This window comes from Malania oleifera, chromosome 1 (assembly GCF_029873635.1).
Source record: "Malania oleifera isolate guangnan ecotype guangnan chromosome 1, ASM2987363v1, whole genome shotgun sequence".
Lineage (NCBI taxonomy): Eukaryota > Viridiplantae > Streptophyta > Magnoliopsida > Santalales > Ximeniaceae > Malania > Malania oleifera.
Window position 1 is genome coordinate 25,280,299 of NC_080417.1, and position 16,348 is coordinate 25,296,646.

The following is a 16,348-nucleotide window of genomic DNA, read 5'->3' on the forward strand; positions in this document are numbered from 1 at the left end:
CTACCGTCCCACGAGGGGATGGGAGATGGATAGTCGATGTGGCTTTCAGTAGAGTGTGGACGTCCACCTGGCAGTCCGGACCAGGGTGTGGCGGGCTCATCGTACTTACAGACATATTTGATTCGGCAGTGGTCGGCCAGCCATTGTCGGGTCCCGCCTTCGGGCTGCACAACCCGTCATGGGGGGTAATACATGACACCAGCTAGCTAGTCATCCTGTGTTTATTTTTAGTACTACAGTTATAACAAATGATTTTATGTATGATATGAATTATTAACAGATGTGAAAATATATGTTTACCCAGTACGATATGATGATGTTTATGGAATTATGAAATGTACTATATACGTATAAATGCATTAAATATTCATGTTGCTACACAGCTGTATTTAGTTTATTTTCCCTTACTGAGAAGTGTCTCACCCCCAAACTTAATTAATTTTTCAGGAGCTCTTGAGAGACTGGCGGGTCAGGGCCGCCGTTGAGCTAGTGAGATTACCCTGTGAGAAGGGTAAGATTTTGTACTAGGGTTAGAATTATTTTGTGTTTGACCCTAGAGATATTTGGATGTATGTGAGGATGTATAGAATGCTCTGGTATTATATTTTATGACTGGATGTTTGAGATTTTATGTGTACTGCTGCTAGGTTTTCCGCTGTGTATGACAGGTGTCCCCGCTACCCACGGGTTCGGGTTGACCATTTTATTTATTATGTGATATTTTATATTAAGAAATTGAGGGACGTTACATTTGGTATCAGAGCCTAGGATACTAGGTTCTGTAGACTCTAGAGTGCAGCAGTAATAATACCAGAGTATAGGATATGAGGATTTGAGGTCTGGTTTTGTAGTCTAGATGCAGGACTTCCGTGGTGGTTTGTATGATTTTCCTGGGGTGACGATTTCAGGAAATTCATTGTAAACTATCATCAGGTCGGGTATCTAGGTTGCAGGATTGAACCTTGAAATAAGATCAAGAGTGACGAGTTAATTAGGAAAATATACCATATGAGCTGAGTGATATGTATAGAGAAAGAGGTTTTGAGTTAAGTTATTTCTTCTTTTAGGATGGACCACGGTGGAAATAGTGCCCACGCCAGTGGGAGTGAGGGTGCTGGACCCTCAGGCGCTGCGGGTAGTGATTCAGATGCAGTCTTACGCAGCGTAGCACAACAGGTTATGGCAGAAATTGCCAGGAGTTTGAGAGAACAGGGTGGTCCGTCTGTAGGCCACGGTTGTACGATTGAGAAGTTCATAAAGATGAATCCTCCAGCTTTCTCAGGAGGAACGGACCCTGCAGTTGCTGAGAATTGGGTGCAGGAGATGGAGAAAATATTTGCAGTACTACAGTGTTCAGAGGAGCAGAAGGTGCTGTTTGCCACCTACAGACTGACTGGAGAGGCCGAGAGGTGGTGGTCAGCGATGAGAGTATTAGAGCAGCAGAGGACTATACCTGTAGAGATGACTTGGGAGCGATTTAGAGAGATATTCTTCAACAGGTATTTTCCAGCCTCTTTCAGGGAGGCTAAGATTACGGAGTTCCTGAATCTGAAGCAGGGACAGCTGTCAGTACAGCAGTACGCGGCGAGGTTCATCGAGCTATCTCGCTTTGCCCCGTATATTATTCCAGATGAGACGAAGAAGGTACGACAGTTTGAAAGAGGCTTGAGGAGAGAAATTTACAAGCAAGTATCGATATTGAAGTTGCAGGACTTCACCGAGTTGGTTGACCGAGCCACTATAGCAGAGATTGGTGAGCGATTGGAGGCTGAGGAGCAGAGGCAGAAGAAGAGATCCATACCTTCTGATTTCCAGCAGGGAGCTGACCGTGCTGCATGGAAGAAAGGTGGCTATTATAGGGACCGGAGACAGAGGACAGGGAATCGCGGTTTCCAGGGTGCACAGCCATCTCTCGTTTGCCCTTCTTGCGGGAAGAGACACCTGGGAGAGTGTCGTGCTGGGCGAGGTGTCTGCTACAGGTGCGGGGAGCCAGGACATATGATGAGGGAGTGTCCGACACAGATTGGTATTGTTCCTAGACCTGCACGAGGAGGTTACCAGGCACCACGAGGAGGCCAGCAGAGGAATACGGCCCCAGCCAGAGTTTTTGCTTTGACACCGGGCGACGCTGAGGCGGCAGAAGATGTGGTGACAGGTACTGTTTCAATACTGTCATTTAAAGCTACTGTTTTGTTTGATTCTGGGGCGACGCATTCATTTATCGCCTGGGATTATGTTAAATTGTGTGGGTTTGAGCCTCAGCAGTTAGAAATTAGTTTGTCTGTTGCTACGCCAACTGGGACCGTAGGGGTATGTAGGAAGGTACTCAGGGACTGTCCAGTGGATATTCAAGGGAGGTATTTGTTAGCTAATTTGGTGATTTTAGACATGCATGGGTTTGAGGTGATCTTGGGCATGGATTGGCTAGCTGCCCACTATGCTAGCATTGATTGCCGTCAGAGAGTGGTAGTGTTTAGACTTCCAGAGGGACATGAGTACAGATTTGTGGGATCACATGTGCGCACCCCACCTCAGTTATTATCGGCTATCCAGGCGTATAGATTGCTATCAGAAGGTTGTCAGGGATATTTAGCCTATGTGAAGGCTGTATCAGAAGGCGAACTGAGGGTGGAGGATATCCCAGTGGTGAGAGATTTCCCTGATGTATTTCCAGAAGATTTGCCGGGACTACCTCCTGATCGTGAGGTAGAGTTTGTTATTGATCTGGTTCCGGGGACAGCACCGATTTCGAAGGCGCCGTATAGAATGGCACCGGCAGAGCTGAAAGAATTGAAAGAGCAGTTGCAGGAGCTGTTAGATAAGGGTTTCATTCGGCCCAGTGTGTCACCCTGGGGAGCACCAGTTTTGTTTGTGAGGAAGAAGGATGGCTCGATGAGATTGTGCATCGACTATCGAGAAATAAATAAAGTAACTATCAAGAATAAATACCCGCTCCCGCGTATTGATGATTTGTTTGACCAGTTACAGGGGACACAGATCTTTTCGAAGATAGATTTACGCTCCGGGTACCATCAGGTGAAAGTCAGGGTGGAAGATGTTCTGAAGACGGCATTTAGAACACGGTATGGTCACTATGAATTTCTAGTTATGCCGTTTGGGTTGACGAATGCTCCTGCGGTGTTTATGGATCTTATGAACAGGGTTTTTCACCAGTATTTGGATCAGTTTGTGGTAGTATTTATTGATGATATACTGGTATATTCGAAGAGTACAGAGGAGCATGAGGAGCATTTGAGTATAGTGTTGCAGGTGCTGCGAGAGAAGAAGCTATATGCAAAACTCAAGAAGTGTGAGTTCTGGCTGGAACAGGTTACCTTCCTTGGACACGTTGTATCCAAGGGTGGTATTTCTGTTGATCCGAGTAAGATTGAGGCGGTAGTTGACTGGGTACGACCAAAGAATGTGCACGAGATCAGGAGTTTCCTAGGATTGGCTGGGTACTACCGCAGGTTTGTTGAGGGCTTTTCTCGATTGTCAGGCCCGTTGACCAGATTGACTAGGAAAGGAGCGAAGTTTGAGTGGTCTGATGAATGTGAGCAGAGCTTCCAGGAGTTGAAGCAGCGACTCATCACTGCGCCTGTGTTGACGATTCCTTTAGGAGAAGAGGGGTTCATAATTTACAGTGATGCGTCCCATAAAGGGCTCGGATGCGTGTTGATGCAGCGGGGGAGAGTGATAGCCTATGCCTCACGACAGTTGAAAGAATATGAGAAGAACTACCCTACCCACGATCTGGAGTTGGCGGCGGTTGTTTACGCGCTGAAGATTTGGAGGCATTATCTATATGGGGGTAGGTGTGAGATATTTACTGACCATAAGAGTTTAAAGTATTTCTTCACGCAGAAGGAATTGAATATGAGGCAGAGGAGATGGTTGGAGCTAATAAAGGATTACGACTGCACTATTAGCTACCACCCGGGAAAGGCTAATGTGGTTGCTGATGCTTTGAGTCGGAAATCAGTGGAATCATCTGTATCTACAAGGGAGATTCAGCATCCGATTCAGATGGACTTGGAGAGGCTTGGTGTGGAGCTGGTAGAGGGCGATCACCAGGTGTTTATTGCTGACTTGGTTTTGCAGCCGACTCTACAGGAGAGGATTAAAGCAGCTCAAAGGAATGATGTAGAACTAGTAGAGCTTATGGGAAAGGTACAGGATGGTCAGGAATCAGAGTTCAGCATTTCAGATGATGGAGCCCTGAGATTCCATACCAGGTTATGTGTTCCTGCCGATCCTGAGATCAAGAAAGTCATTCTGGAGGAAGCACATCGATCCCTATATACTGTACATCCGGGTAGCACTAAAATGTACAGGGATCTCCGAGAGTCCTTCTGGTGGAGCAACATGAAAAGGGAGATAGCTCAGTTTGTGGGTCAGTGTTTGACGTGCCAGCAAGTGAAGGCTGAGCATCAGAGACCGGCGGGATCGTTGCAGCCACTCCACATTCCTGAGTGGAAGTGGGAGCATATAGCGATGGATTTTGTCTCAGGATTACCGCCAGCATTGCATGGACAGGACGCTATTTGGGTAGTGGTGGATCGATTGACGAAAACTGCCCACTTTTTGCCGATCAGAGTTAGCTACTCCATGGATAGATTGGCTGAGTTATACATCCAGGAGATAGTTAGACTCCACGGCGTCCCAGTGTCCATAGTTTCAGATAGAGACCCACGGTTTACATCTCGTTTTTGGAAGAGTCTGCAAGGGGCCATGGGTTCTCAGTTGTCGTTTAGCACAACTTTTCATCCTCAGACAGATGGACAGACAGAGAGGACGATACAGATTTTAGAGGATATGCTACGAGCATGTGTGCTGGATTTTGGAGGTCGTTGGATACAGTATTTGCCACTGGTTGAGTTTGCGTATAACAACAGCTACCAGGCCAGCATTGGGATGGCACCGTATGAGGCACTGTATGGCAGGAGGTGCCGATCCCCATTGTACTGGGATGAGGTTGGTGAGAGACAGGTATTGGGGCCAGAGTTGATACAGCAGACTCAGGATAAAGTCAGACTCATCAGAGACAGGATCAGGACAGCGCAGAGCCGGCAGAAAAGTTATGCTGATACTCGTCGGCGAGAATTGGAGTTTGACACAGGAGATCACGTGTTCCTGAAGGTGGCACCGCTGAAGGGTGTTATGAGGTTCGGGAGGAAGGGTAAGCTGAGCCCTAGGTATATTGGACCATTCGAGATTCTTGAGAGAGTGGGTCCAGTTGCCTATCGTTTGGCATTACCACCGGTCCTATCTAGGATCCATGACGTATTCCACGTTTCTATGCTGAGGAAATACGTCCCAGACCCCTCCCATGTGATTAGATATGAAGCACTGGAATTGGGCGATACTTTAGTTTATGAGGAAGTGCCAGTGCAGATTCTTGACTGGAAGGAACAGGAGTTACGTACGAAGAAGATTCCACTGGTAAAAGTTCTGTGGCGCAACCATGCCATTGAGGAGGCTTCTTGGGAACTAGAGGATCAGATGCGCCAGAGATATCCGCACTTATTCAGTGGAGTTTAGCCAGTCAAGTGAATGAAATATTGTGTAGTTTTTATTTGTATAGTGTAACGTAAGATAGATAGAGTTTTTAGTTTTAAAATGTGAATGGTTTTAGGAGAATTTTGAATAGTTGTAATCTCCTAGAGCCCTTGTTGTAACCACGGTATTCCTCCGTCATAAGTGAGGGTAATCAATAAAAATAAGAAGTGTTTTCGCTAAAAAAGGGAAATAAGGGAATGGCAAATTTCGAGGACGAAATTTTTATAAGGAGGGGAGAATGTAAAAACCCCAAAAAAGAGATATAAAAGATTGGAGGATTGATTTCCAAAAAAAAAAAAAAAAGAAATCAGATTAGTGGATTGATTTCAAAATAAATAAATTATTATTATTATTATTATTATTAATTAATTAATTAATTAATCGAAGTTAAAAGAAAAAGGAAACAAAAATTTAATTAATTAAAATTTATTTTTATTTTTTTTAATAAAATATATTATTAATATTAATTAAATATATTATTATTATATTAATATATATATATATATATATATATATATATATATATATATATATATATATATATATATATATGTCAAACCACCTGAAGCTAAGCTTCAGGTGGATTCTATTTTAAATTCAACCCCCCCCCCCCCCGTATCAGTTATCGTGTTCTTCTTCTTCTTCGTATCCATTCTTTTCTTTTCTTTTCTTTTCTTTTCTTTCTCTGTAACTCTCTGAGCTCTCTCTCTCTCTCCTCACGTTCTCTCTCCCTCTCTCCTCGATTTCGCGACGGATTTTCGTCCGATCGAAAATCCGAAGATACCACTGGACTCCATTCGCTGCTGCCGTCATTTCTACCGAAGTGGATCGGTGATAGGAGCGGCGTAGGCATATTCCCTGGGGTAAGCCATTTCCCCCTTTTTCTTTAATTTCTTGCAAAATATAAGCCCAATTAACGAACGGACGCCACCACGAGAATCTATGGATGATTCTCTACAAGTCTAGTGGGACGGAATTCTCATGGGGGTGTCGGGCCAAAACTCCAAATTTGGGGTGCGGCGATTATTAAGGGGCTTATTTTTAATTAATTAGCATTAATTTAGAAATGCTAAAATATTAAGCATCTGCGACTGAAATAGGATTTCCGAAATTTAGGGCTCGGGTGAGCGCCGCGGGTGTAATTTTGGGACCCGCAGGCAAAATTTGAAAAATTAAGTAGGGATATTAAATAATAGTTTAAATATTAATTTGAGGTATATGGAGCCTAAGGAAGGCTAGATGAATATTATTTTGGAGAAATAGATTAATTAATCTGGGGAAAAATGTAAATTGTAGGAATTAAATTTCGGGCGCCAAGGGCGTGAAATTTTGGGTCCTAAGGAATTTCTTAATAGTCAGGTAAGGGAATAAACTAAAGCAGTAATTTTTCATACAAATTATTATTGATTATGAGTAAATTTATTTTCAGAAAAGCATATGTTATATTGTGTATTACGCATGAAATGTACGATTGAGAAAAATACTGCTATGATGATTAAAATGTATATGTATGTATGAGATGTAAATAATTCACGTTTTTAGAATATGAAGTATGACTTTTAACAGCATATGTGTGGCATGAATATTATTTTATGTGAAATGTATTATGATGTGAAAGATTTTACGAACCAAGCATGATTTCAGGCATTTATGAAAATATGAGTTATGTTGTGATGGTTTTGACGATTGTGTGATAAATGAGGTATTTTCAGTATATATATACCTGAAACAATTTTGGCGCGAGGCCATATATTTATGTTATCGGCACGAGGCCGTATTTATGTTTTTGGCGCGAGACCATATATTTATGTTATCGGCACGAGGCCGTATTTATGTTATCGGCACGAGGCCGTATTTATGTTATTGGCGCGAGGCCACGTATTTATATTTTCGGCACGAGGCCGTATCTATGTTTTTGGCACGAGGCCGTAATGATGTTACGTATGATCATGTATTATATGTTTTCACAACCAGGATGTTAGTTTAGTTCAGACCAGGAGCTCGGTACCGTAGCTATGGGTTCATTTTGGCACGAGGCCTTATTAGTGCTACCGTCCCACGAGGGGATGGGAGATGGATAGTCGATGTGGCTTTCAGTAGAGTGTGGACGTCCACCTGGCAGTCCGGACCAGGGTGTGGCGGGCTCATCGTACTTACAGACATATTTGATTCGGCAGTGGTCGGCCAGCCATTGTCGGGTCCCGCCTTCGGGCTGCACAACCCGTCATGGGGGGTAATACATGACACCAGCTAGCTAGTCATCCTGTGTTTATTTTTAGTACTACAGTTATAACAAATGATTTTATGTATGATATGAATTATTAACAGATGTGAAAATATATGTTTACCCAGTACGATATGATGATGTTTATGGAATTATGAAATGTACTATATACGTATAAATGCATTAAATATTCATGTTGCTACACAGCTGTATTTAGTTTATTTTCCCTTACTGAGAAGTGTCTCACCCCCAAACTTAATTAATTTTTCAGGAGCTCTTGAGAGACTGGCGGGTCAGGGCCGCCGTTGAGCTAGTGAGATTACCCTGTGAGAAGGGTAAGATTTTGTACTAGGGTTAGAATTATTTTGTGTTTGACCCTAGAGATATTTGGATGTATGTGAGGATGTATAGAATGCTCTGGTATTATATTTTATGACTGGATGTTTGAGATTTTATGTGTACTGCTGCTAGGTTTTCCGCTGTGTATGACAGGTGTCCCCGCTACCCACGGGTTCGGGTTGACCATTTTATTTATTATGTGATATTTTATATTAAGAAATTGAGGGACGTTACAGCTATGGTGAGGCGTACTCAAGATTGTGATGAACAGAAACAGGTGCTAGAAAATTGGGGCAAAGATGAACATATTGTGTAAGTGGAGTTGGAAGTTCAGGGCAACGACAATGATCATGGTCCTTTGGTTGCAGGGAGCTCTAGCTCGAGAAACCAGCAAGTTGACGATCTTCCTATACAGAGATCCAGACGCATTATCAAGCCTCTACCATGGTATGGGTTTGAAGAGCTAGTGTCTTAATACTTTTCTTACTAGTTGCAACGATCCAACTACATTTTAAGAGGCAGTGCACGGTCAAGAGAAAGGTAGGTGAATAAGTGCGATGATTGAGGAGATGGAATCACTACCTAACAAATCAAACTTGGAATTTGGTGGAGCTTCCAGTTGAAAAGAGACTGATAGGTTGTAAATGGGCATATAGGAAGAAGGAAGCAATTTCAGAAAAGGAAGGAGAGAAATTCAAAGTACGGTCGGTGGCAAAAGGATACTCACACAAGAAGGGGATAGACTATGATGAGATCTTTTCACCTGTGGTCCGACATACTTCTATTATGATTGTGTTGGGTTTGGTAGCTCATTGTGATCTTCATTTGGAACAAATGGATATGAAAACGGAATTTCTTCAAGGTGACTTGGAGGAACAGATTTATATGGTATAACTAGAGGGATTCAGTGAACCGGGGAAAGAAAACTTAGTTTGCAAGTTGAAGAAATCTATTTACGGGTTAAAACAATCTCCAAGGCAATGGTATAAAAGATTTGATTCCTACATGATCAAGATTGGCTACAAAAGGTGTGAGTATGACTGCTGCGTATATGTGAAGAAGCTTGATGATGGTTCTCTTATTTTCTTGTTATTGTACATCGATGACATATTGATAGCTACAAAAGATTTAACTAAGGTGAATCAGTTAAAGGAACTGTTACATATGGAGTTTAACACTTGGGATGGTGATTCTCTGGGACAGAACTGTAGGGAGGTTATGGTTATCTCAGGACGGTTATGTACAAATGGTGTTGGAGAGGTTTAGCATGACTGATGCAAAATCAGTGTGTACACCTCTAGCTAGTCATTTTAAGTTGTCTACTACATATTGCCCAAGTACAGATGAAGATATTCGGGACATGTCAAAGGTCCCTTATGCTAGCGTTGTGGGGAGTTTAATGTATGTCATGGTGTGTACAAGTCCAAACTTGGCACATGCTTTGAACGTGGTAAGTAAGTTTCTCTCTAATCCAAGAAGATAGCATTGGGAAGCCGTCAAATGGATATTTAGATACTTATGGGGTACATCAGGATATGACATCATGTTAGGCAAGCAACAGGGTTGTCCTTCAGTTATGGGGTTTGTTGATTTTGATTATGCAAAGGATATGGATGACAGAAGGTTTACAAGAGGTTATGTTTTTACCCTTGTAGGATGACCTATATGTTGGAGATTCATGGTTCAATCTCTGGTAGCATTGTCCACGACTGAAGCTGAGTATATGGCAGTTGCCGAAGCTGCAAAGGAAGTTTTATGGCTTACCAAGTTGGCCAAAGAGTTGGGATTACAACAAGATGGGGTTGTGCTGCGTTGTGACAGCCAGAGCGCTATTTATTTGGCAAAGAGTCAAGTGTACCATGTTAGAACCAAGCATATTGATGTGAAGTTCCACAGGGTTCGGGAATTGATTACTTTGGGTGAACTTATATTAGAGAAGGTTCACACGTCTGAAAATGTAGCGGATATTTTGAAAAAATCGATGACTAGTGAACAGTTCAAGCATTGCTTGAACTTACTCCATGTTTCCAATTGATAGAAGGGAGACAAACCCAACCGAGCATTTCAAGTTCAAGGTGAAGCAGTCATATATGTTTTTCAGGTTCTCCTAAGGGGCGTATAATCGCCAAGGTGGAGATTGTTGTTTATGATGTGACTCTTATACTTTGGATTTCATAAACAAAGGTAGGAAGAAAAGCATAAGGGTGTAGTGCAGCAGGGACTCGTTGACGAGTGCCCTGTGCTCATTAACGAGTAGATCCTGAGAGCAAGGAAAATTCAGAGGTTCTAAGATACCTAGAGCAGAAAAATGGGCTCGTCGACGAGTTATTTGATTAGTCGATGAGTGTCCTTCTTTGTCTCGTTGACGAGTGCCCTGTTCTCGTCGACGAGTGCATCTAGGCTGTGAGAAAATATTTGAATTTCGAATTAGAATGTAGGGGTGGTTGGGAATTCGAAGGGAAACTTGTGAGGGAGTCTTATTTATGTTCTTCTGGGTGTGTATTGACAGGAGAGAGAGAGAGAGATCATTGTGAAGTGTATTGTGTACTTTGACATTTCTTAGTGAGATTCTTATGTCGATTGCTTCCGTGGATGTAGGCTTTGCTGAACCACGTAAACCTTGTGTTGATTCTTGTTTGTTTCTTAATCTTTTGGTTTTGTTTTATTTGCTTGTTGTCGATTTACTTATTCTGTTGTTCATCCTATATCCGATCATTATACAACAAATTGCTTTTTGGTTTTTTTTATTTATTATTATTTACTAAAATTTCAAAATAGAAATTCAGAGATGAGTAAGTAACGTAGAAGTAGAGATTAATAGAGATAATGGGTGAAGAAGAAGAATACTAGAGAACAAGAAGAGAGGAAAGAAGAAGCAGCAGCAGGGAGTGAGGGAGAAGTTACAGAATAGAGGAAGAGAAGGAAAGAAGAAAAAGAGGAGAAGAAGTAGCAATAGAGAGGGAGGGAGAGGTTAGAGGATAGAGGAGAAGGAAAGAAGAAGAAGTGAAGGAGAAGAGAAACATACAAGAAGAAGAGGGCAGACTGCTGCTGGGTAGTAGGGAATTATGGATAGAACTGGAGATCAGAAATAGAGAAGAAACAAGAAGAAGAGAAGGAAGAAGAGGAAGATAAAAGGAGAAGAGTGAGGGAGAATGGGTCGACTGAAATGGAAGAATGGGGATTGTGGTTGGGTTATGATACCAAATGATATAGGGGCAGCATCAAGGTTCTGCAGCCATGGAGAAATTAGAAGAGGAGGAGGAAGGGGAAAGGAGGAGAGAAGAGATACTAGGGGGGAACTCATGCTCAATTCAATTCAAATATATCAACAACTGCCTACACCATTGCTTTCATACTCTACATTTAAACCCCTAAAACTACATTACATTACAAATATACTTCTACTTTACAAAAATAATACAAACAACCCCCAGATACATATAATCCTATACTAATTAATACTGAAGACACATAATAAACTACTAACGCTAACTCAACCCCACAATTCCTTAATCCAAATCTTCTTAATTATTTTCCAGCAAGGATCTTCCTAAGATCTTACTTCTTATCCTACATCACTTAATGTTGCAGGTTTATTCATACTTGTTACATTTCTAATTTATGTGACGAATCTATTAACCTAGAAAGTCACCACCACTGGTGCTTTTCCTTTTTTTGGACTTTATAAACTGTTGGTGGTTGTGATATAGTTATAGTAAAGGCTGCATTGAAGTGCTAATTTTTTTGCAAGATTGGTCATTTGTATAGGATTTTAATGTGGTTTTGTTTAGAAAGGGTGTGAGTGAATGTTAGCTCTATCAAGTTTTATTGTATGGGATGGATGTCATCTGAAAAGTACTAAGAATATCATATCTTTTGTTGAGGATTTATTTGTCACTTTTGTTTGTTCTTTATTCAAACTTTATTTTCGGGGTTGATGATAAGAGGTAAGCTCTACTTTTCTTGTTTAGAAGTAGCCATTCGCTTTATTTTGACACCTAATGGATATGAACACATATTCCCTTTAATTGGAATATTTTTTAGGAGGCTAAACTTTCTACTTATTTTTATTTCTATTTTCATTTATTTATTTGTTTATTTATGAAGGGAGGCATGGGCCATGCTACACAGGCTTAATTAATTCTTTTTAAGACCCCTCTTATTATCCTACGGAATATTTATCATTAATACACCCAGATTTGTATGTAAAATGAAGTTTCTTATAATTTATAACTCAAACTATAAAAATTCCATTTTCATACATGGCTCAATTATCAAGGAAATATAACGCATGCGCATTCAAAGTTTTTTTTTTTTTTCCTTTTCTTTTCTTTTCTTTTTGTTTTTTGGAGCCCCTTTGGGACGTCACATTGGTTAAAGTTTGGGACATCCCATTTGTTAAAGATTTGGGTGTAGAATGAAATTTCTTATAATCTATAATTTGAACTATAAAATTTCCATTTTCATTTCCTATACAAGACTCAATAATCAAGGAAAAAGAATGCATGCACATTCTACCTTCTTCATTTTTTCTTTTTTTGGACCCCCTTTAGGACATCTCATTGGTTGAGTTTGGGACATCCATGTTGAAGGTTTCAGGTTCGACTTTCAGGAGGCTTGGTGATGGATCCATACCCAGTCAACAGAAGGCTGCTGCTCTCCTTCAATATCTACGGCGCCGGCTGCCCTGCTCCGTCAACATTTCCGGCTCCACCTGCTTTGCCGGAAATGTTGACATTTCCGGCCGCCCATTGTTGAATTTTTTTGCTCCCGCTTGTGTGTATATATACATGTGTGTGTGGTGTTGTAAATCAGAGTGCAGAGTGTGCAGAGTGCAGTGCAGTAAGAGATAAGAGAGAGTTGAGTGAGTGCTGAGGGAATCCTCCTCCTCCTCTCTGTTTATTTTTCCCAGCAAATAATAATCCCTCGCTCCCGTGGACGTAGGCCGGAATTTGGCCGAACCACGTAACTCCTGTGTCAATTTTGTGTGTGTGCTTGTTTACTCATCTTATTCATCAATTGATTGATCGGTAAAACCCAACACTTGGCAAGGGATTGGCAAGGTACATCTAATCCTGGTGTAGGCCTCCAATAGACCTAATAAATAAATAAATTTATCCACCTTTTTGCAAGTCTGACCTCCCTCTTGATCACCTTTGGTTTTTATCTTTCCTAGATACATGAGTAAAGTTAGTTATTCTATTGTTTTAAATAGAAGATTGTTTACCAATAAAAGAGGTTTGACTAGAAGTTTTGCGCTGTGCATAGCAAATGTGGACTCCAAAAGATTTTATCAATTAGAAAAGTAAAGTTGGTACAGTTGTAGCATAGATATTTGCTAATGTCAGCAGTCAGCCTAGAAACTATGGAGAATTTTAGTGCTTTGTCCATAACAGTAAGGTTGATCCCTTTGAAAAGGAGGGGAAGGATAGAAAGATGGGAACAAAGGTAAAATTTTATACACCCACTTCCTTTGAGTATCAACCGAGTTGTTCGGGACTTCGTTTTTACCATGGATTTTGAAACAAACTCCTTTTGTTCAACTCGGCTTTTGTACTGCCCAACTCTATTATACATCGCATGTGTATTCAATTTCAGTGTGTATGGGTGTATTGATCTACAAACAGTCTTCTTCATGCCTTTAAGATGTGCACTGTTCTTAAACAAGACAACAAGGGCAATCGCTTTGTGGAGCAAATACACTTTCTACCACTTGAGAACCTATTTTTCATTGGATCTGAAGCAGCATGATGACATATACCAATGTAAAACAGAGTTCTCTCTCACTGCAACTACAGGTACAATGTTATGCCTAAATATTCTTTCCGATTGGGATTTTGACTTCATGTCAACTCGTGGGGGGTACTACATTGGCAAGACAAGTCCTGCAAGAATGGGTTTCCACTGTTTTTGTTTGGGAAAATGCATGGCAATTTTCTCGTCTCTGGAAACTTGAGAGCAATCCTCAGCCATAATGGATCTCATTGAAGAACAGTGGGAAGGGTTAGTGGGAGAAATGCTTCTCAAAGTTCTTAGCCAGCCATAGAAGTCATTTTGTAGTAAAATGATCAGCTCAAGCTTTTCGTTATTTTAGCTAAAATTTGTTTCATGAAGACCACAATGTATTTTGATTAAATTCTCTTGTAGATCTTGTTTTGAGTTTAAAGTGATATTTTCCTTCCATTATTTATATCAAGTAAATTTCTTGTGTTATGCTAATGAGTATGCTTCTAATATGGGCAGAGGCAATGTTGAAGACTCTCACAAGGTGATGGGTATCCTTGGACTCACTTTGTACCACCTAAAGAGCCATTTTTACAGGTATTTCTGTTTACGACAATTTTCCAAGCTTCAGCTTATTGCTTATACCATGTAGATAAGACAATAATATATTGGTGTTCCATGTCACAGAAGTTTGAGCTTGGGAAAAGCCGACATTCAGAATCCTGCAGTGACAGTAACCAATGTATTTTTGCATACCTGGAATTTATTCTTATGAGGCTTCATTATAGATTTATGTTATGCTGAGCAAAAGGAGAATCAAAGAGGATAAAGGTCATTTGAGTGGGGAAATTCATAATGGAGCCCACAATCAAATCAATGGGGTAATTGCTAGAAATAGAACCCATCTTTTTATCAAATTTGGATGTAAAAGAGAATAACAATGGGTAAAAAAATATATTCTGTCAATAGGTAAAATAATATATATTCTGTTGATTGAACATTGTACTATCTTAAGCTTGCAGATAGCTCAGACCTGCCAAATGGAAATAGAAGTGCAGAGGGAACTTTATGAACAGGTTGAGGCAGGAACATATGAACCAAGCAATTTTGTTGTTGATTTTATTCTACATCATTCTTTCTTTCTGCCTTTAGGAGCAGAGACATTTGTGGCTGCGAACAGAAGCTCAGGAGAAGTATTTTTGGTCAGCATTAAGGAAAGCACAGGAAAGACTTGCTGGGTATAAATATGCTTCTATTTGAGTGGAATTTGCCAGAGCTGAACTCGCCCATTTAGCCCAATGATTGATTCTGCATGCCCAACTTCTTAAGTCTCAGGATTAATAAAAGATTAGATTCAAGCTTAAAGAATTCAACGTATACACTGGTTGATTCAAGCTTAAAGAATATTGAAGAGAAGCTGGCAAAAGGCACTAGGTGTTCCTCTGATTATATATACATATATAATATGCATTAATGTGTATTTGAACTTGACTAAATTTAGATTTTTTGTTGGGTCCCACGGTATCCACTAGGTAAATTTGGTAACTTCAGAAAAATAAATAAAGCAGATAAATGAATAGTAAATAAGGATACCAAAATTTTACGCGGAAAACCCTTCAATGAGAAGGTAAAAAACCACGGGGTGGACTGAGTAAAAACTCCACTATGATAAAGGGGAAGTAATAGTCTCAAATTTTTGCCCAAAATTTGAGACACCCAACAAACTAGAAAAGTACAAGAAACTTCTGGATAAATCCCAAACTCAAAAAAGTTACCCTCATAATTTTACACCACGTTCACAAGGTATGAAACACCTATCACAAACACACCCCTAATAATATGCTCAGAAAAAATTTGCAGCTCCCTTTGTGTTGCTGCCCTCTTGAGATTTCTTTCTCTCAATGTATTTGGCCTAAGTAGAATGCCTCTTTTTATAGAGACATTATGTTCGCAATTCAATCCTGCATTCAAGTGGGTTGCTGAATATCACCATCACACTGGCCATGTGTCAGCAACCATTGTTGAAAAACAATCAATCATGCTGTCGTTGTTGAATTAATTTCCAATAAGCGAACTTCCTTTGTTAACAAAATTCTGCCTAACCATCAGCCCCTTTTATTGACAAAGCATCGCCCAACATTAATGGGAGTGGGTAGGCTTGTCTCCTATGATGGAGATAGCTTGGACCCCAACAAATCTCCCCCTCCAAGTCCATCAATTGAAAGAGGACTTCACGTGGACTCCTAGCATGAGCTCATGCCAGCTTGCCCCATGCATAATTCAAACTTATCCCAAGGTATTATTTTTCTCATCATATCTGAAGAGTTCCTATTTGTGGAAATCTTCTTAATTTGTAAATATTTTACTTCCACCTTTTTGCGTATCCAATGACACCTCATATTAATGCGCTTCGTTCTTTAATGGTACATATAATTCTTGCTCAGATCTATTGCACTCTGGCTATCGCAGTAAATAACATATTCACTTTGTTTTATTCCCAAT